At 39.9% G+C, this 22,158-nt stretch overlaps 1 long non-coding RNA gene across 1 annotated transcript; it reads right to left on the bottom strand.

Annotated features, from left to right (window-relative positions):
* Positions 1 to 18,455: 18,455 nt before the first annotated feature.
* On the bottom strand, positions 18,456 to 21,189 carry LOC121977860. The gene is made up of 2 exons (XR_006111068.1): positions 20,925 to 21,189; positions 18,456 to 18,717 (listed from the first exon to the last, which is right to left on the bottom strand). It is a non-coding gene; the product is annotated as an uncharacterized LOC121977860 (long non-coding RNA).
* Positions 21,190 to 22,158: the final 969 nt, after the last annotated feature.

Genomic DNA, 22,158 nt, shown 5'->3' with positions numbered 1-22,158 from the left:
CTCGGCAACCCTATCACAAAGTCCATGGTAATGTGATCCCACTTCCACTCAGGAATAGAAATCCGTTGAAATAAACCGACAGGTCTCTGGTGCTCGGCCTTCACTTGCTGACAGACAAGACATCTAGCTACAAAATCCGCGATGTCTCCCTTCATGTCGTTCCACCAACAGAAACACCTCAAATTTCTGGGTACATACGGGTACCACCAGGGTGGACAGCAAATCATGAGCGATGAACCTCCGGAAGTAACTTCCATAAGACCGGATGAGACTGGAGTACGCATAATCTGCCTCGAAAGTGTATAACACCATCCTCGTCTCGTGTGAACTCGGTCTGCTGCTCGGAAACTATCCGGCTGCAAATAAACTATAAATACTGATAAGTAGCGTAGGGCTCTCTGATCCTGTTCTGATCGACGACTGAGCAACCCTGGTAACAATAATACCCTGCTCTGTCTGTCCCTTCTCCTCAAGGTCTAACTCGGAGAAGCCCTGAATCAAGTCTGTGACCACAACTCCGTGGCAAGCTAAAGTCCCTTTAGACTTCCGTCTAAGTACAACGACAACTACATTAGCTTTTCCCCAAATGATGGCTAATGGTACAATCAAAATCCTTCAGGAACTTCATCCACCTCCTCTGTCTGAGATTAGGTTCCTTCTAAGTAAAACAGATATTTGAGACTCTTATGGTCAGTGAGAATCTCAAATGTAACGTCATATAAATAATGTCGCCAAATCTTCATGGCAAAAATAATAGCGACAAGCTTCAGATCATGTACAGGGTAGTTCTTCTCATGCTTCTTCAACCGACGAGAAGCATAGGAGACTACTCTATCGTGCTGCATCAAAACAGCGTCCAAACCCAGTAGAGATGCGTCGGTATAGAGCACGAATTCATCCTCTCTAGAAGGTACAACCAAAAATCGGAACCAACACTAAACTCCGCTTCAGCTCCTATAAGCTGGTCTTGCAAACCTCAGTCCAAGTGAACTTCACGCCTTTCCTGATCAGGCGTGTAAGTAGCATAGCAATCCGTGAGAAACCCTCAACGTATCTCCAGAAATATCGAGCCAAACAAAGGAAGTTGCGAGCCTCTTATATCGACTCCGTCTACTCCCAACGGTAATAACCTCGATCTCCTGTGGAACCACGGTATACTTCTACTGGTGACCGTGTGTCTCAAACATCTCACAGAAGACAACCAAATCAGCACTACTGATAATCACATATAGATGTTCTCATCGAATCATCTCTAGATCTATGCAAAGGTAGTGTACGTGACTCACCTCGGATCCGAAATAGATCACATCATCGTCAACAAAGACAATGGAATTCGATCCAAACATCCTCGAAATACCAGAATCATCAAGTCTTTGAAAACATCTAAGGCACTGTAAGCCTATATGGCAAAACCAAGACACATAATGTCCGTATCACAGACATTCCTAACCATAAGATCCTCAACAATAAATAGATCTTATCACCAACGATATAAATCACCAAAGAATATATCCTCTAGTGTGAGAGCAATGCTCTATCACACGAAATATCACATATGTGGGAGCAACGCTCTACCACAAGAAATCCTCCATATGTGGGAGCAACGCTCCACCACAAATAATCCAAAATATGTATCCACAATAAATATGAGAGCAATGCTTCGCTACAAACAATCCGCAATATGTAGGAGCAACAAACCACTACAAAACAATCCCTAAATATGTGGGAATCCAGAATATGTGGAAGCTACGCTCTACCACAAACGATCCATAACATGTGGGTAATACATAAGTACCCAAGCACCTAACTATCTAGCTAGAGACTGCACAAGATCTCTCTACCACAGATCATTGTGGTTAGCCTAGGGTATAACAACCCAGTAAGCAAATCAAATCTATAGTCAACCCTATCAATATCATAGTGGGTCACCCGCTGATAAGAAAATGGGTTGACAAGGTAGTCCAACAAATGACATAATGCAGACATTCCACATCCTGCATCTAACATAACACCGATTTAATCAACATATTTTAAATCCAATCTACCACACAAACCCTACGCCACCTTCTAAGTTATCCTACAAGGTACTTACAGTCTAACTTTAAAGTAACCACGGAATAGGATAAATCAATCCTCTAAAGACTGACCAAACCAACAACGATATACGGTTAATTCAGTCTTTTCCCACGTCAGTAACAGTCATGTACTCCAATGTGCTCATAATATCCAACTAAGCACGAAAAATCAAAAGATTCGAACCTCTAAAAATAGAGTATAATTATCCTCTACTGATCAAACCAACAAAACTAAATCAATCATCTTCTAACTAATCAAGAATACCTTAATCCTCCACAAGCAACTAAGGTATATCAATATACGACTACCCAGATCAATAAGTGTAAATCAGACTCCTACTGACTGATCTAACAAGAGTAAATCAATATTTACTGATGAAATTAACTAAAATAACATGATATACTACTGGCTAGGTCAACATAAATAGGTAAATACTATCCACTACATAGCTAATAAAGAGGCTGGTATGTGCCTCAATCTGCTAACCAAATAGTAGTAACAGAAGCTAAAGCTACTAGGGGTATGATATGTAAAATCACCAAAGCCTATAATCCTTAATCTCTATTAAGGTCAATCAAGATCAGTGGATAACCCATCACATATAATATATGCTACAACAACCAGACAAGCACTAGTAAAGAGTGCTAATACATGCCATAGACTGTAATAATGAACAGGGCATAAACTAACCAAAAAGATAGGATAACATATACCAACATACCTCCTACAGCTTGGAGATGTCCTGCCGCTGCCAGGTCCCAAAATCCGAAAAGTCACATCGAGAAGACCAAAACACGAAATCCGAAACACCGGAAATAAGACTCGTAAGTCGATCTCTGATACCAAATAAATTGATATCAGATACATCTCGAAAATCCAGAACATATAGCAAGTATCGTATACCTGCTCTGATACCACTAAATTGTCACGCCCCAGAGGAGTCTCTGTCCGAAGAAATTTCGGCAGCATCTCCCCTGTACGGCGGACAATCTGAAACTTTTCTACAAGCACTATATACCTCAGCCACATGCGGCTGGAATAATAACAATAAAAGAAAACAAACACCACGCAGTTAATAATAAATTCAGCCTCTGGCTGACACAACCACGCAGTAAAAAAAATAAAGCAGCCCACTCGGCTGTACCAAAACCAAAACACAAAACTGCTAGCCGGCTAGGCTTACACAACCAACAACAAATACAAAATACCACATAACGACATCAACACTCCAAAAACAAAACCGGAGTACAGAGCTAAACAAACTGATACATAAACAAACAAAACATACGTGAAATCGATAAGTCCTCTGATGTGACGTGGGGACCAGCAGACAGGATACTCCAAGCGACACCATAAATAACCTGGTACCTGAAAAATATAGAGTCCACGGGGGTGAGTTCAACAACTCAGCGAATACCAATAGACATGCCTAGTAAGATATATCTAACAGCAATAAACATGGAATACAGCTTCCTAATCATATATCTAGGAAAGATGCAAAACTGAAAGGTAACTAAGGAAGCTGTACTCACCAGGAACTCCTATCCAAACAAAAGGGTCGTCAAACCGGAAGTGCCCTAAATCCTGTATGCATGTCAAACATATGCATCCAACCAAATGCAGCAAACACAATCACAAGAAATAAATGCATCAATGCATATGATGTCAATGATGCGTCCTGGTCACCCCTGACGCCAGTCAGTCATCTCACACACAAATGGCGAGACCGAGTGGGTAGGGCTGTGAGCACTTTGTCGTCACTGCTCCTGATGAGTGACCGAGTGGACGGGATGCTGTCGGAGTACTCCTGTCCTGTGACCCCAAATCATAAATGGGGGAGCTCAATGCTCTCAACTCCCGGTACACGATGACGGGGAGGAATCCCTGCCGGCTAACACGTTGTGTCACACTACCCATGAGCGGACCAACGTAGCCAAACAAAGTCCCTGCTGCAACACACACTGCCTGAATCGACCACTAACCCATGAGTGGTGGTGTGTGCAGATCCATGTAACTGGCGATGTGCTCAACAACAATGGAGTCGACTATCGCACAGCATGCAATCATGATGCATGACACTAAGCATGGCAAAAACTGATCAACATAACCATATCCATACATACAAAATGGGTACTGTAAAAGCGATGGTCACATACCAAGATCTAGAGTACACAGGTCAGATAGAATATCAAAAATCCTATGTCCTGAACATAATAAGTATGGAATATCCTGATCAGCATAGAAAAATCCATATATACATAATATGGGTACCACAGTATCAGTAAGTCAAATCCACGGATCTAGGGTATACAAGTCCTCTAAGGTATAACAACCTAGACCCAAATCATATCCCTCTTCCATAGCATATGTACCAACAATATACACAGATCAAAGAATCAGGGTCTAAACACCCGAATCATATATGATATACAAATAGAGGTACACAAATCTGATATGGCCCAAAAACCTAAGTATCAGATAATCTAGATACACAGGCCAGAAACAACAATCCAAATCCTAGTCCTAACCTCAGTAAGCATGGTATGTCACTCTAGAAACTAAGATACTCATGGTAACAAGATAATCATGGCAACAAATCACGAGATATAATTACGGATACATCACAGGTGACAAACCTAACATGCTATGGATATCAAACAGTGACATACCAAAGGCAAACATGTTCATTGCATGTAGTTATAAAATACTATACATATCCAATGACAATATCATAAAAGATAAGTCAAGAGGTATCCGCCTCAAATCGCAGGTCCAATCCAGTCAAATCCAACGTCTCGTCTCAAACCAAAGTCCTGTATCAATCACAGGATTATAATTTAGCTAATTATATATGCAAACAACTAGCTAAATCTCAACTTAACCTAATTAGGGGAAACCCTAATCAAATAACCCTTTAATCCTATAATTGATCATGTGACCTACTACATCATGTATCAAAATTTACTATACCATGCCTCAAGCTGCACAGATTAACAACCTCAATCCTGAAAATAAACCAATCCTCTGTTCATAATTAATACTTAAATTCTTAGAACATATAAACTAATGATCCACTTAACCAATCCAGTTCACTACCATCCACTACTAAGCATCATGAATCAACCTCAAAACTTACCCGAATTCAAATGGGTTGTTGATAGCTCACCATCAAAGGATGACTTTAGATCGGAAGGTTGGCCGAAGCCATGGATCGTCCACGAACAGCACAGCTAGAGCTGCAATGGCTAACAACACCTACAAAGATTCCAAAACAAGTCATTCCTTGAAATCCTCATTCCACATCAATTGAAATCAAAGCTGAATACCAACAATTCCAAACTTGTATCCCACAAACTCTGTTACCTCACTGGCACAACACTTGGCACCTTCTCCAGCAGTGATGAATCCATCCAACAACCAATTCATCTCAAGAAAGCCTGTACACTGTGGTAGGGATCTGGAAATCCAAAAAAATTTCTGATCTGATGATAAACTACAGCAACCACCGGCCAAGATCAGAACAAGGAGAGGTAAGGAAACAACCATACCTTCTTGGGCCAGAAGAGGCGATCGATGGCTGAGTTAGACTCGGAGCTAGGGCACGGCTGGGATGCTCAGGTGCTCGGCAATCGGCAGCAGTGGATCCGGAGGAGACTACGAGATTAGTACTCAACGATACCGATCAGTGCTAGGGCACGGCGACGGAAACTCGGTCGAGGGTGACAGCGGCGTTGCTCAAAGCTATGGCACAGGCGCTATGGCAGAAGAAAAATGTCGCGAAGAGGAGATCGGAGGCGCCTACAATCGGGGAGTCAGTGTCGGCGCAAGAAGAGAAGAAAGGAGACTCGGTCGGCGGTCGCTCGAGCATCGCCGGCGCTAGGGCACAAGGATGGGGCGCCGGCAAGGCACAGTGGCGTTGCTGGCGGCAGTGGGCGTCGCTGGCGCAAATAGGAAGAAAGGTTCGGCTCGGGGAGGAAGTAGGAGAAGAGAGGAGGAGAAAACTGCTCGGCCGGCGGTTAGGGCACCGAAGGAGAAGGTGCGCGGCGGCGTCGGGAAGAAGAAGGAAAGGGTGCGGGGTTTGCTCGGGTTCGGCGACAAAAGCAAAGGAAAGAAATAAAGAAATAAAAAGGAAAAAGATATATAAATATAATCTTTTCCTCGCTTAAATCGGGTAGCCTAAACAGGCTTTTCCGGACCCCGTTCTTGTCCCCGTTAACTCGTCCATACGAGCTCCGAAAAATTTCCGAAAATTCCGGAAAATTCCCTTATTAATATTCGCCTATTCTCGGTATTTTACAAACCTGGTTACAACCAAGGAGGTTGTTAATCCAGGGAAATAGAAGCGCACTAAAAGAAACTCTCCTTTGCTGAAGGCGGAGAAGCCTTTTACATTTTCAAAAGCTCAGAACTATTGCTAGGAAACACTACAGATTGAATGCTTGAGTTGTTCTTGAATTCCTAGCTCCAGGGGCCTTTATATAGGCCCTGGAAATCCTATCCCGATGCTCCAAGGCGCCTCCAACGAGGGTCCAAGGCGCCTCCATGGGAGTCAGTGGATAAAACTTTATCCGCGCGCAGAACGGTCACTTTGACCTGTTGAAGGCGCCTTCAACAGGGTTGAAGGCGCCTTCATGATGGAGGCGCCTCCAAGCCTGCTGGAGGCGCCTCCAAGCTGGCAGCCTACTTTTTAGCCTGGTTTCTTCAGCTTCCGACGCTCCGTTCTTTTGGGTGATTGCGGCCAACCGGAATAGGGCTCACCCGAACCCAATTCCCGGCCTTCCGTCCCGGCTTAACTTCCCTCGAACGCCGCACACGCTCTTCACGCCCACCGGAGTACTCTTCCGCAGCTCTCTCGTCCTTCGGACGCACCGAGCCCGTTAGCTCCCTTCCCGTGCCGTCCTTCTCGCTAGCTGCGTCTTCCGCTCGACTTCCTGCGCTCCTAAGTTCCTGCACACTTAGACACAGGGATCAAATACAACGCAGGACCTAACCAACTTGATTGATCACATCAAAACTACCATGGGGTCCAACACATTATATGTAATTTACTTGAAATTAAGTTGCTTGAGTTACCTAGGGTTGAGGATGGATATAAGCTCTCTCCTTCATCCCTTCCGGAGGTAGAGACTTCTTCTTCTTGCTCCAGTCTTGAAGAAGAACTCTCCTCCTCTTCTTCCTTAGATGTTGAGTAGCTCTCAACTTCTAATTCTATACCTCCATGATGTGAGCTACTTGGCTCACTTGACTCCTCTTCATGACTTGAATTGGAGCTCTCCTCATGGAACTTAGCCAAGTTGTTCCACAACTCCTTGGCATTGTTGTATCCACCTATCTTACACAAGATACCATTAGGTAACAAAAATTCAAAGATTTTCGTTACCTCGTCGTTGATTATGGATTGGTGAATTTGTTCCTTCGTCCACTTCTTCTCAAGAGGTTCTCCTTCTTTATCCACCGGAGGAATAAAACCTACTTGTACACAATTCCAATTTACTAGGTTAGTCATAAGAAAATACTTCATTCTTACCTTCCAATACGCGAAGTTGCCGCGATCGTAGAAGGGTGGAATCGTGACGTCTTCTCCAAGTTGATCCATTCTCTAGCTCGTGCTCCCCCGGGTGTTAATCCGACGAAGAGCGACCTCGCTCTAATACCACTTGTTAGAACCTTCGGACGCGGCTAGAGAGGGGGGGTGTGAATAGCCGACCCCAAATTCACGTTTTTTCCTACAATTTTAGTTAGCACAGCGGAAATAAAAGATAGAAACGAAACAGGAGAATATCAAACCTCAAACGCGATGATATAACGAGGTTCAGAGATGATACTCCTACTCCTCGGCATGTCCGTAAGGTGGACGAATCCTATCAATCCGTCGGTGGATGAGACCCTGGAAAATCGGCTAATAAAAACTCCTTCTGGGTGGAGAAACCTCGCCACAATCTCTTTTGCAACAGCAAGATCGGAGTACAAAGATAAAGCAAGAAGCCAAGAACAATATGAATGTAAAAACACTAGTTTGCTTGCCTTCTCGTCGACTGGTGATGAAGCAACCACTTCACGGATGCCAACAACAGCAGCAACTGATCAGTTGGAGTCCAGCCGAGGGAAGCTCACACGAATCTTTAGCAGTGGAGAGCTCAGCAAAGCTCAGATCGCAGGAGCAAGAAGAAGTCAGCTACTCTGTAGAGGCCCTCCACCTCTTGATTTATATGAACCTGCGAAGAAGATGACACAGACACAGAAATCTAGGCTGACTCAACGGCTGAGACTGGACCGATCAGCTCCACCCGATCGATCCAAGACGGATCTGATCGGTCAGGGGACCGATCAGGCACTGATCGGTCCCAGATCGATCCCAACTCCTGGAGTTGGTTCCCAGACCGATCAGTGATCGATCACAGAGAGTTGGTTACGAGCCCGAATTCCTCATATTCCTTCTCCCAATCTGTTTGGTTACTGATCGGTCACCAGACCGATCAGATGACCCACAGTGAGAATCAGTGTATCACTGGATCGGTCAGCAGACCGATCTAGATACCCATAGTATCACTGGATCGGTCAGCAGACCGATCCAATTTCCCAGCCTTAAACCCTAAAGCCTTCCTGATCTAGAGAACGAGCTACCGAGCCCTCTCTGACCTAGTCCGGAGAACGAGCTACCGAGCCCTCTCCGACTTCCACGTCCGGTCCAGAGAACGAGCTACCGAGCCCTCTCCGACTTCCACGTCCGGTCCAGAGAACGAGCTACCGAGCCCTCTCGGACCTAGTCCGGAGAACGAGCTACCGAGCCCTCTCGGACCTAGTCCGGAGAACGAGTTACCGAGCCCTCTCCGACTTCCACGTCCGGTCCAGAGAACGAGCTACCGAGCCCTCTCCGACTTCGTCCGGTCCAGAGAACGAGCTACCGAGCCCTCTCTAACCTAGTCCGGAGAATGAGCTACCGAGCCGTCTCCGACTCTATCCAGTCCAGAGAATGAGCTACCGAGCCCTCTCTGACCTAGTCCAGAGAACGAGCTACCGAGCCCTCTCTGACCTAGTCCGGAGAACGAGCTACCGAGCCCTCTTCGACTCCATCCAGTCCAGAGAACGAGCTACTGAGCCCTCTCCGACCTCCCATGCCAAGCTTCCATACTTGGACTTTTCCCCGTGCCAAGCTCCCTGCTTGGACTTTTCCCGTGCCAAGCTCCCTGCTTGGACTTTTCCGTGCCAAGTCTCTATACTTGGACTTTTCCCAAATCATGTCAACTCAAGTCGGGTCAACCAGGTCAACCTTGACCAAAGGTTGCACCCACAATCCCCCAAGTTCCTATTCTTGTCAAACATCAAAATACAACTTCTCTATTCTTGTCAAACATTAAAATATACCTCGAGTCAGGTCAACTCGAGTCGGGTCACCCAGGTCAACCTTGACCTAAGGTTGCACCAACACTGTAGAGCTGCTTTCTTTTGACGTTGCTCCTCCTTCATCGATGCTCTCGATGTTTATCTCTGATGAGCTTACTCCATCGTCTTCTTGGTGACTTGCATCAATGTAAGTCTGACATAGGCTATGACGTCTGAATCTGATGATGATGTTTCATCTCATGTTGCTTTTAAATTCTTGTGCTTCTTCTGGGTCTCCCTTTTGTCTTTTTATTTGTCCTTGTCATTGTTCTTCAGTTTTGGGCAGTTGTCTTTGATGTGCTCTTCTTCATTGCAATGGTAACATCTTACCTTTTTTTTCCTTCTTTTACCCTGCACTTGATTAAGCTTATTAGTTTTAATAAACTTTTTGAACTTTCTTACCATAAAAGTTGTTTCATCACCATCAAGAAACGTTTTAGATTCTGATTCGTCCATTTTTGCCCTTAAGGCAATGTTATGCTTAGGCTCCTTCTTTAGATCTGCACATATAGTTTCATACACTTCAAGTGTAGAAAATAATTCTTCTAATATACTTATTTCTAGATCCTTAGAGATGTAATATGCATCTACTAAGGTTGACCATTCAGGAGTTCTAGGAAAAGTATTAAGCGCGTACCTTAGTGAATCTCAGTTAGCTACTTTTTTTCGAGATTCATGAGTCTGGTGATGAGTTCTTTGATTCTTGAGTGGAGGTGTGCGATAGTTTCACCTTCTTCCAACCGAAGGTTGCTGATCTAGTTTCAGAGCATATCTAGTTTCGTGAGTTTGCCTCCGAGGTTCCTTCATGTAGTCCTAGAAATTTCTCCCAAAGCTCTTTGGCTGACTCATAAGCTCCGATCCGGTTGACTTCTTGTCGTGGTAAAACACTCAGCGGATGAAATTCTGCCTTTTTGTTTGCCACGAAGTTGGTTTGCTCCTTTTTAGTTCGCTGATGTTCTTCTTTGTCCTTTGGTGTTACAAAACCAAACTCATTATTAATAATAAATCAAAATCCGTTGTGCAAAATACCTCAATCTTCTTTTTTTAGTTCGCAAACTCCCTTTAGAACTTAGGTGGATAGATGCTCGGTTCGACCATTGTCTTGTTTGCTTCAGTCGGTGGTTAGTCCTTCTGAGGCGTTCTTGCTCTGATACCACTTGTTGGTCCCTTGCGACTGACAATAGAGGGGTGAATTGTCCTACATGATAAAAATAAAAAATACCTTTCTCAATATTTGAACTTAATTAAAATAAATACTTGAACAAAAGTTAAGAAGCTAATTAACAAAAAGAAAGAGGCACAAAGATTTACTTCGTTTACAATCAGGGGATTGCTAATCCAAGATGTTGAAAGCTCACTATCAAATTTTCTAATGACGGAGAAGCCTCTTACAGTGTTAAAACACTAGATTACGAACTTAAACAGAATGTAGATTGTTTTCAAGTGTTGCTTTTAGCTACTGGAATCAGGGTTGTATTTATAGTCCTGATTCGGGCGCCTGGAAGGGTTTCGGGCGCTTGGGCGTGGATAAAACTTTATCCACGTTGCAATGGATCACAACAGCTGGTGACTCGATAAATTTTCTGGTCCAGATGCCTGTACTAGGTCAGGGCGCTCGGACCGGGCTGAACCAGCCTCTACTAGGGCGTGATCCCGGGGGGTCTGGGTGCCCGGAATAGCTCTGGGCACCCGGACCACAGTCAACTTCTACTTGATTTTTTGTTTAGCTCTTCTGCTCCAGCTCCGCTTACTTGGATGATTTCAGTCATCCGAAATAGGATTCACCTGAATCAATTTTCTGGCCTTCTCGAGTAATCTTCTGCTCTGACTTCTCGTTCCTCAGAAACACCGCATGCTTTCTTCTCGTCTGCCAGCGTACTCTTCCGCAGCTCCTCGTCCCTCGAACGCACCGAGCCCGTTGACTCTCTCCTGTGTTGTCCTTCTCGCTAGTTGTGTCTTTTTCTCAACTTCCTGTACTCCTAAGTTCTTGTACACTTAGACACAAGGCATCAAAAGACCACAGGACCTAAATCTGACTTGATTGATCACATCAAAACTACTACTGATACTTACAGATTATAAGTATCTCGTAGTAGTTTTGATGTGGTCTACCAATTTAAGTTAAGTCTTGTTTGTGTTTGATGCCTTGTATCTAAGTGCTAAGGAACTTAGGAGTACAAGAAGTCAAGTGGAAGATGCAGCGGACGAGAAGGATGGCATGAGAAAGGAGCTGACGGGCTTAGTACATCCGAGGGATGAGGAGCTACGGAAGAGTAACCGATGGATGAGAAGGACATGCACGACTTTCAAGGGATGAGAAGTCAGGGAGGAAGCCTACTTAAGGAGAAGGTTAGAGTTGAGTTTGGGTGAGCTCAACTTCGGTTAACCGGAGCATCACCTAAGTAAACAAAGATCAGCTAAAAGGTTGATCTACCTCATAGAAGGGCATGAATAGTGTCGAAAGCGCCTTCCAGCCTATTGAAGGCACTTTCAAATGACCATTAGCCAAGGATAAAGTTTTATCTTCGATGACAAGTCTTGTTGAAGGCACCTTGGACCACCTTGAAGGTGCCTTCAAGCTATGGATAATATTTTTCAAGAGCTATAAAAAAGTTCCTGGACCTAGGAATTCAACAACTAAACTACAACAATTGTATTCACTTTCCTAGTGATTTCTGAGCTTAAAAAGTGTGTAAGAGGCTTCTCCGCCTTTAGAAAAGGAGTAACTTCTAGTGGAGCAATCTTCAACATCTTGGTTTAACAACCACCTAGGTTGTAACCAAGTAAACAACCATCTTATTTTCTTTAGTCGTTCGGTTTATTTTTGCATTATTTTAATTGTGCTATATAACTAAGTTGAAAGATTGAGAAAGGGGTTATTTTTATTTTATAGGCAATTCATCTCCATTTTGTCGGCCACACGAAACCAACATCATCTTCCATGTCTTCCTCAATCAACAAGTAAAACTCCTTCATAGAGTCATCAACTTATCTCACACCCTGCCTCAACATCTAACGTCATTGAAACAAAGTATGAGTGTAGTCGAAAGGAAGAAAGTGGCTCTTCATCTTGTTTTTCATTTTCTCTCAATCAGTAATCTTGGCTTTGTCCTTTCTATCTCATGAGCATCACAATTGCTCCAACCACGCTCATGATAGGCCCTTGAGTTTGATGATAGCCAATTTCACTTCCATACGATTGGATACTTCCTCATAATAAAGTCTAAGTGATTAAGGTTTCACAAACAAATTCCTAGCTGGAGGTTAGGTAAATCAAATCCAAATGATTAAGGCTTAGCAGACAAATTCCTAACTGTAGGTTAGGTGAATCAAGTTTAGGTGGAGTTAACTGGGAGTTGAAGGCTTGATAAATAAGCATGATCTAAGTCTTGCATACAAAAAAGGGGCATTTTGCGATGATTTTTTTTTTAAAAATCATTGCAAATGAATTTGCAATGAAAAACTTTTCATCGTGAATAAGTCATCGCCAAATTTTATGACGAAATAATGTAAATTCGTCACAACATCTATGACAAATTTTTTTTCGTCGTAAAATTTGTTACAAATTTATGGCGAAAAAGAATTCATTGTAAAATTTCATGATCTCAAATCTATGATGAAAAGGGATATTCGTCGTAAATCTGCGATAAAAAAAATTCATCATAGATTTACGACGAAAAGGGATATTTATCACAAATCTACAATGAAAAAAGTTCATCATAGATTTGTGACGAATAAAGATTCATCGCACATCCGTGACAATCTAGGGTTCATTGCAGATATGGAAAATCTTTGACAAATTTTTTTCGTTGCCATAATGGTTGTATTTTTGCGTGGAAAAATATCAAATCTACGACAAAAAGGGTTATTCGTCGCAGATTCTGTGATGAAAGAGCACAGATCTCCTGGACCACTTTTTTGTGGTCCAGGGGATGTGCCACTCGTATTTGCGGCCGGATCATGGCCGCGATCCAGCCGCAAATGGTTGCGATCCTTTCCTGGGTTCACCGTCCCCACCAAGTTATAATTTTTGTTCAGAGCGGACGACCAGAGGCCACCCGGAGGCCTCCGGTGATGGATAAGTGGCCAGGTTACTAGATGCAGAGCGAGGGTGTCCTCTGGGCGGCCTCCGCCCGCCCGCTCCGAACAAAAACTATAACTTGATGGGGACGGTGAACCCAAGAAGGGATCACAACCATTTACGGCCGGATCGCGACCATGATCCGACTACAAATACGAGTGACACATCCCCTGGACCATAAAAAGTGGTCTAGGAGATCCTGCCTCATGATGAAATCCCTTTTTGGTTATAGAATCTAAGACGAAAATCTATTTTGGTCATAGAATTTGTGACGGAATCCCTTTTCCTCACAGAATATGCAATGAAATCCCTTTTCGTCGCAAAATTTGCAATGAAATTCCTTTTTCCTCACAGAATCTGTGACGAAAACCTCTTTTCGTCATAGAATTTGTGATGAAAAAAAAGGAATTTCATCGCAGAATTGCAATACACAGTGTAACATTATGATAAGTTTGTGACAAAAAGTTTCATCGCAAAACATAAAATTTTTCCATAGAACCTACCCATTTGTGCATTTTATTGTGTATAAAAATTATATTCAAAAATGTTTTTATATAAACACAACAATAAACATTTTAACATATCTTACACAAAAATTAAACAATCTAACACCATATATATACAATTCATTCAAACAAGTCATATTCATACAAGTCTTTTCATTGAACATTTACCATAGTTTTAACGTTGACTGACAATTTAATGTAACCCTCCTTCTTTATCCGAGCTTGAGATCGACCATAACTGGGTCATCATTGGAGGAGTTGCATACAATTCTAAATATCCAAAATGAAATCATACAAAAACAAATCAAAACAAACATATTCATTCAAGTCATATGCTTACAACAACCCATCATATCCATAAATATATGGATATCATAGTTTAATAAGTCTCATACCAAACGGTATCAAAAGGATGGAAAGATACAAACAGAAATTATGGTCCTCTTTTGCCTCGGCATACACTTCCTTCTCCTTCTTGCATTCTTCGTCTTTTCTGGCATCAAAAAACGAACAAATTGAAAGTAACATTTATGTCTGACTTATCAATTGTATCTATATGTCAACAAACAATTTCATCATTTTGTATCTATGTGTCTTGATACATAAACAAGTTAATCTTATGGTTCTTGTAAGATATAATCAAGGTTCTGACCTTGGATGCCAAAAGATGACATTCATCCTTAATTGCATAAAACATATACGTACAAGAAACTTGTAACTAAGCATAACAACAAACAAAAAATGTACAAGTCATGTAATAAGAAATACATGTATCAAATGCTCCGTGATATATAATAAAAGCATCGAAACATATAGCTAAAATTGCATGGATTAGTAGCAGGCAAGTCACAAACATGCAAAACATAACATGACATGCAAAGAATCAAAGTAAGATTAAAACATAGAAGCAACTGTAACATGACATGACATGTAAAAAAATCCTAATACAAAACTTAATATATAAAGACTTACTTTCTAGGACATGGATTTACAATTACCACCACCTTCTTTGGCTGTACAAACCCTATTCAAAACAAATTAATAGTACTAATCAAAATATATAAAAAAAATAAACTCAATCAAATAATAGTAATTATGAGGCAAATAACATTCATACAAAATAAATTCATGAGAACCATCACCATCACCATCATCATTGTTGCCATATAACCGGAATTAGGAGTAATCTAACTTGGAGCGGAGCTTAACTAAAGATGTCGCATAATAAAGTTCTATTGTCGGCACATTTCTCTTATTTCCCGTTCTCTTTCCAATATTATGTCCTTCAAATGAATAACCTCTTCAGTTAAGTTATGTGTTTATGCCATTACTGCTGGTGGGGTGGAAAAAGATGTATGAGCAACTCCATGGGTTCTACTCAAAGAATCCATTTCCAATATCCTTCCTCCCCCATTCGGTCTCCCACTCACATCCAACCATAAATTTAAATTATTACCAATAGATGACTCATACTCATTATCATCACTAGTACATGAACTTCTTTGTGTTGGCTCGAGCTCATCATATTTATCTTGTATTGTAATAAGAAAAAATAAAATAAATTTATGATAACAATATTTTAGAAACTCATATAATCTTAATTAGATATAATATAGATGCAAATAATATAAAGTTAGATCAGGTACATAACTAATAGAATATAAGTTATAAATTAAGATCTAAAATTAATCCAAACCTTAATTGATTTAGCTCTATCCCCACTCTAAGTCTTGTCTTTTTTTGTAAATGTGTGGGTGAAAGTATCTATGAATGCATGCTCCTTGCCCATTTCCTTGATTTAAAAAAACACAGTTAGAAATAATGAAATAGTCTGAAATAATTAAAAAATTAGTGGGAGAGTTTAAAAATTACTAATCTATGCATATGCTCATTAATATTGATAGAACCTCTCACATATGTCGCAGATGAATCTCTAGAATTATAAGCTTGATTTGTTTTATTCTCTTGACTCTTTTGTTTACTCTCCTCAAATGCCCAAAAATTGGAGATTCTAATCCAACTTTCTTGGTGACGTAAGGTGGGGTTTTCCCCTTGTCTTAGCCTGATTCAATACATGTTGAATGTGATCGTCATTTTTTTCTTGAAAATCCTCTTTTATTTCCAATTCATCACTAGGGTCCCAAGTGAATGACCACTGTAATGGAAAAAATAATTGATTATATATTCATTTTTATTTCAGATATAAAATAAATGAGATATATTCTAAACTCACTCCATCAGAACTCTTTTGTGGGTGATGGAGTGCTTGTATAAGTCATTGAATCCCCTCTCCAATGGTTATTCACTATTATATTAATCTTGTGAATAACACGTACAAAATTCTCAACCTATCATAAAGTTACAAATAAATAATGTTAAATAATTAACATAGTTGAAAAAATAAAATATTTTTTTTGTACTTATAAATCTTGGTAAGGGACTATAGACTCTCAAGTGTTTTGCATCTTAACAATCGAGTGTCTAGAAGGAACTTACGTGGGTAATGACGACTGAAGTGATGAAGGTACTAACGAAGGTGAATGGGAAGGTACTGGTGGCTGTGCATGGGATGACAGAACATAACCCCCACTATTCATTGTAGTCTTCCTCATTCCATATTTTTTAGTATGAAAAATTATATCTATTTATGAAATATGCTAGCCAAGTGCATTATTCCAATGCTTTTGGACCCCGTGATATATGGATTAACAAATCATGTTCAAGGTTTGCTTGATAATCATGAACCTAAAGTCAAATATGCCAATTGTTAAAAGTCTGCATATGTGTAAACCAAATTTAAATTGTCTATTTACATATGATTTGAACTATGATAGAAATTCCTTTTCGTATAAGAAATCAAACTCTTATGTCTATAATTCAGAATATAAGTTTTGGAAAATCCTACCATAAAAAAATTATAATACAAACAATTTATGACATAAGAAATATAAAAAATTGAAAATATATACTAACACTACAATAAATTTGACTTTCCGCAGTGCACAATTATTCTATATATTCGAAGCGCGTATCGCATTCTGCACAACTGAAAGCTGTTGAAGTCATAAGACAATGACAGTGCATACCGCGCGTTGTGGTTAAGAGTATTCACAATGCTTGCCACGCCTTGTGGTTAATAACATTCGCAGCACGCGCCACACGGTGTGGTTAACAACATTCGCAGCTTGCACCACACGCTACAATTAATAGCATTCACAACACACGATACTTGCTACAGTTAAAATAATATATAGTTATCATTAATATTTATTAAAATATATAATCTAAATTTAAAATTTAGACATTATCATAATTCATCCCGTCGCTAAATTAGACCCTTTTGATATGCTTGAACATTGATATGCAATAATAAGAATACAAGTTTGAACTTAGAATTACTCATGAAAAGACAATAAGAATATAACCCTTTGATATGCAACAATAATGATGAAAATAAGGTATTACTTATTAAATGATAGTGTTGTACACAACAAATTACAAATATCTCATTACACTAACCCATATATGTAAGTTAAAAACCTATTAAATATGTTTGTCTAACCACAATAGGAACTGCAGATTGACACCATTTCACTAACTTCCTGTTCTTGTAAGTCCAACATTTCAGTTTGGTCCATAGGTGATCCATGTTCAATGTATCTGTCAAAACTATTGAACTTGCATGTAATGAAAACCAAATTTTAGATCAACAGATTAAAAAGTTCAAGCATAGTTACAACATATTAAAAAGTTTATTAAATTTGTTGAAAAGAAATTACCTTGAGCTGCTTACAGGTAACATGCCATGTTTGTGATCTCAAATGCTAGTAATTATGTGTATCATAATCATATTGGGTAAGTTTGCTCTTGTTGTGCAAATGCATGGAAAAGGCAAAGTATAAGGATCAAAAGGAAAATAGTTGAGCAGGTAATGCATGTAGGATCATTGCGTTAGAGGGGGGGGGGGGTGAATAACGCTCGTGACTTTCACATTCATTTAAAAATGTTCAAGTAAAACACAGTGGAATAAGAAAGAGAAGATAGAAAGAAACAAAGCAATCATGAACACCAAGAGTTACTTGGTTCAGAGCTTGTAGACGACTCCTACTCCAAGGCCTGCACGTGAGAGTACTTTCGATGGGTAATCCACTATCAATTTTGAATAAGTACAAGTATGAAATGTAACGACCACCCTTCTTACTACTACTACTACTCTCTAAGAGTGACCGTTACTTAACTACTAACTCTACTTAACCGGTATAATTAAAAATCTCTAGGAAAACCCTACCGAAAAATTTCGACAGAATCTCCCCTGTACCGGTGACCAAATCAACAATACAAACGGTGTATACTCAGCCACAGGCGGCTGGAACATATAATCACACGACCACGCAGTATAATAACTCAAATAAAAAGAAGGAACTACTCTAACAATAGCAAACAACTATATCACTCCAACAATAGGACCCAACTACAAGTGCGGAATAAACTTAATTACAATCTCAACTCATAATAACATTTAAAGAGAACTAGAACATAAACTGAGACTCTAAACAGGTAAATCCTGAACATATGCTAGCAAACTCTGGATCTCTCCATAGTCCAGTCATCACACACCTTCATCACCACCACCTTGTCGCCTTCCTTGCTAAATCTTTTCCTTTCCTTTATCTGCAGTAGGAGGAAGTGCAGTCTATAAGCATAAAGCTTAGTGAGCGCTATCTACTCACAAAAACTCGATATGCATGTATATAAATAAAAACATGCTAAAACTGAATGCTAACATGTAAAGCTACTCATGCTCATAAATAGTAAAGGAATCATACTATCTGGAATACTAAACATGTATAGCTAATCATGCTCATAATCCAATAAAGGAATCATACTAACTGAAATACTAAACATGTATAGCTAATCATGCTCATAATCCAATAAAAGAATCATACTAACTGAAAATACTAAACATGTATAGCTAATCATGCTCATAATCCAATAAAGGAATCATACTAACTGAAAAGCTAACATGTAAAGCTACTCATGTTGTACAAGAATAAAACTATAACTGCATGCTGAAAGGCAAATAAAGATAATCATGCTAAATAATCTAATAGCAAGAAATCAACTGAATGATAAGACATATAGTCATGCTAAAATAAACTCATAAGGAAGCAAATGAAAACTGATACTGCATGCTTCAAATAACAAGAAGCTAAACTTTCTAATTCTAAACATATTTGATGTTTGTTTCATTTGTTTCTAAAAACTTTTACTTTTATACTTCAAAATAATAATCAACTTCTCTTGGGCCCGGCATTGTACCACTTTGCGCGCATTCTTAATAAGAATCGAGGTAGCTAATCCCGAAACTACTAAGATACTTCTAGGCCTTGTGCCTAGGGGCAACTTGGAGCCCATCCCTTGGACCTTGTGTCCGGTACATGCCCTTTAAAAGTAAAATACTTTTTATCTTTAAATACTTCTTATAATAAAATGCCTTGGCATTTATTTAAGCACCTTGTGTGCCAAAATCCCTAAAGTCTCGACTTTAGGATCTACTTAAGGCCTTGGCCTTTTCTTTCTTTTCTTTAGCTTTCTTATACTTGTTAATACTTCTAAAAGAATACTTCTTTTAAAAGAAACTGAAATGTTTAAGCAAATTCTAACTTTGAAATGCTTAAACCAAAAATCTGCATACTATGCTAATAAAATTCTGCAATATTAATGCTCAACAGAAATCTGCACTAATACTTAATAAAAATCTGCACACTAATGATTAATAAAATCTGCACACTAATGCTTAATAAAATTCTGCATATTAAGCTTAATAAAAATCTGTTCTAAGATTGGGGTTCTGCATGCAATACTTATCAAAAATCTGCATGTTATACTTATAAAAATCTGCACTTAATGCTTAACAGAAAACTAAAATTGAGGCTCATGGCAGCATAACAAAGAAATCTAAATCAGGAAATCTCTATCTGAAATGCTAACTATAAGGCTGTTCAAACTTAAATCTAACATCAATAAAGAAAACTAACTACATGCTCAAAATTTAATCAAGCTATCTTATGTTCATTGCTTATTAAAACCAACCCAAAACTGATAAAACTTGTAAAGGAAACATAAGCATTCTGAGCACAGTATCACCATCTCATCAACCTCTTTAAACTCTGATTAAGGCTTTAATATTGTTATCTACTAAAAAGAATGCTGCTGCTATCAAAAATTGATGCATGAACATTAGAACATATAAGGAACCAAAACATAATTCAATGCAAAATAATTCCTTAAACTACTCCTTTAATTCCAAACTATCCTAATGTTGTTCAAAACTTAAGCAAGGAAACCAAGCCATTAAAAGAAAACCAACAGCACTCCCAAATAAGAGTGATCTACACCCATTGCATGACACAAACCCAAATCTGATTTACTCAACAATAAAATGATCCCATAATCAACCTAGCAAATTCGGATTTAATGATCATAGCAGCAACTACTACAAGCAACCCGAAACCACAGAAAACTACACCACATGGCAAATACAGATGGTTCTTTATAGATTAGAGATCATTAATTTTGTATTAAGCTTTTGTTAAGTCTAACAGAAGGACTCTTCACAGATTAAGGTTCACAGAAGGATTTTGTCAAGCTTTTTAAGGTACACGGCAGCAAACCTTAACCATCAAACTTCACAGGTTAACTCGAAATCAGGAATAAGCTAAATCCAAAAATCTAATCCAAACAAAAACCTCTTCATCTTCCTTAACCCTCTCGGCAGAAAACAAAATCCCTGATCATGCTTCCCAGTAAAACTCGAACAAACAAGAAAACACCAAACGAATCGGAACTACTCCTACTGCAGGTGAGAAGCAACTCACCGAGCGTTCTTGGACTTACAACCGAAGAAAAGGGTTGCTAGGATTCGGCGAGACTCGAAATCACAGCACCTTCTACGCGTCCACGGGCTCTCCACGTCGGGGAGATCACGAGGATGAGAAGGATTCTCGGAAAAAACCCCTCGCCGGCCGCCGGAGGAAGAACCCTAACCTTGCTGCGTTTCCGCCCGAGACCGTCGCGCGCCGTCGCAAGAGAAAGAAAGGGCGAATAGGGTTTTCGGCGAGAAAGGGAAAACTTAATCCCTTTATAACTAGGTTTTCTATTACTAACTATACCTTAAATATAATCCGTTCTTTCCTTAATTAACAAAACTCGCTGGCACAGTTGGTTGGCTGTGTTTTGCTTAAAGCGCGGCTCGCAGGTTCAAGTCTCGGCTGCAACTATTTTTTTCTTCCTATTTATTCTCTATTCACTAACTACTGCTTAAATATTATTCACTCCATATAAGGTTAACAAAACCGTGTATCTTAGCTGGTTGGGTCGTGTCCGGTTGGGTCAGTCCGACCCGAGGTCGTGGGTTCGAATCTCACCTTCAACGTTATTTTTTTAAAACTTCTTTCTTTTTGTAACCCTACTAAACGACCTCCAAAAATTACATAAAAATACTCTAAAAATTCCTAAAAATCTCTAGAATATTTTAAAAGTATTTCCAAATATTTTTATGGACTTTTAGAACTTGAAATAGGGAAAATTGGGTCGTTACATGAAATTACAATATTAAAACAACTTGTAAAATAAAGAATACTGACAACTACAGATCTGAAGTATTAAGCATTCGATTGTCGGAGTAGCGTCTGAGCATCGAGGAAGTGTTTTCTGAGCAGCATGCAAGAGCAGAAGTCTTTTTTAACATTGTTGTTTAGCCCCTGGTTAAATGTTGCTTATATAAGCCGTTCTGGGTGCCTGGAACCCCTCCGGGTGCCTAGACCATGTGTCTCGGCCAATCAACGAGCTCCACATCAGTTTGTGGATGACTTTTGTAGTCCAGGCCCCTAGACAAACTGCGAGCACCCGGATCGCCAAGGCGCCCCAGTCTCGTCCAGACCGCTTCCAGGCACCTGGACCAACTTTTTCTGCCACTTGATTTTCTGCAAAACAAAGTTAGTCTAGGTAATAAATAATATATAAAATATGAATTTGACATCCTCTAATTGTCAGGTTCTGACTTTGAGTTTTGCTGAAACTCTAGGTCAAACCGACACTTACTGTTCCCTC

This window comes from Zingiber officinale, chromosome 4B (assembly GCF_018446385.1).
Source record: "Zingiber officinale cultivar Zhangliang chromosome 4B, Zo_v1.1, whole genome shotgun sequence".
Taxonomy (NCBI): Eukaryota; Viridiplantae; Streptophyta; class Magnoliopsida; order Zingiberales; family Zingiberaceae; genus Zingiber; species Zingiber officinale.
The sequence above is the reverse complement of the archived record's forward strand: the minus strand, read 5'-3'. Positions and strand labels throughout refer to the sequence as shown.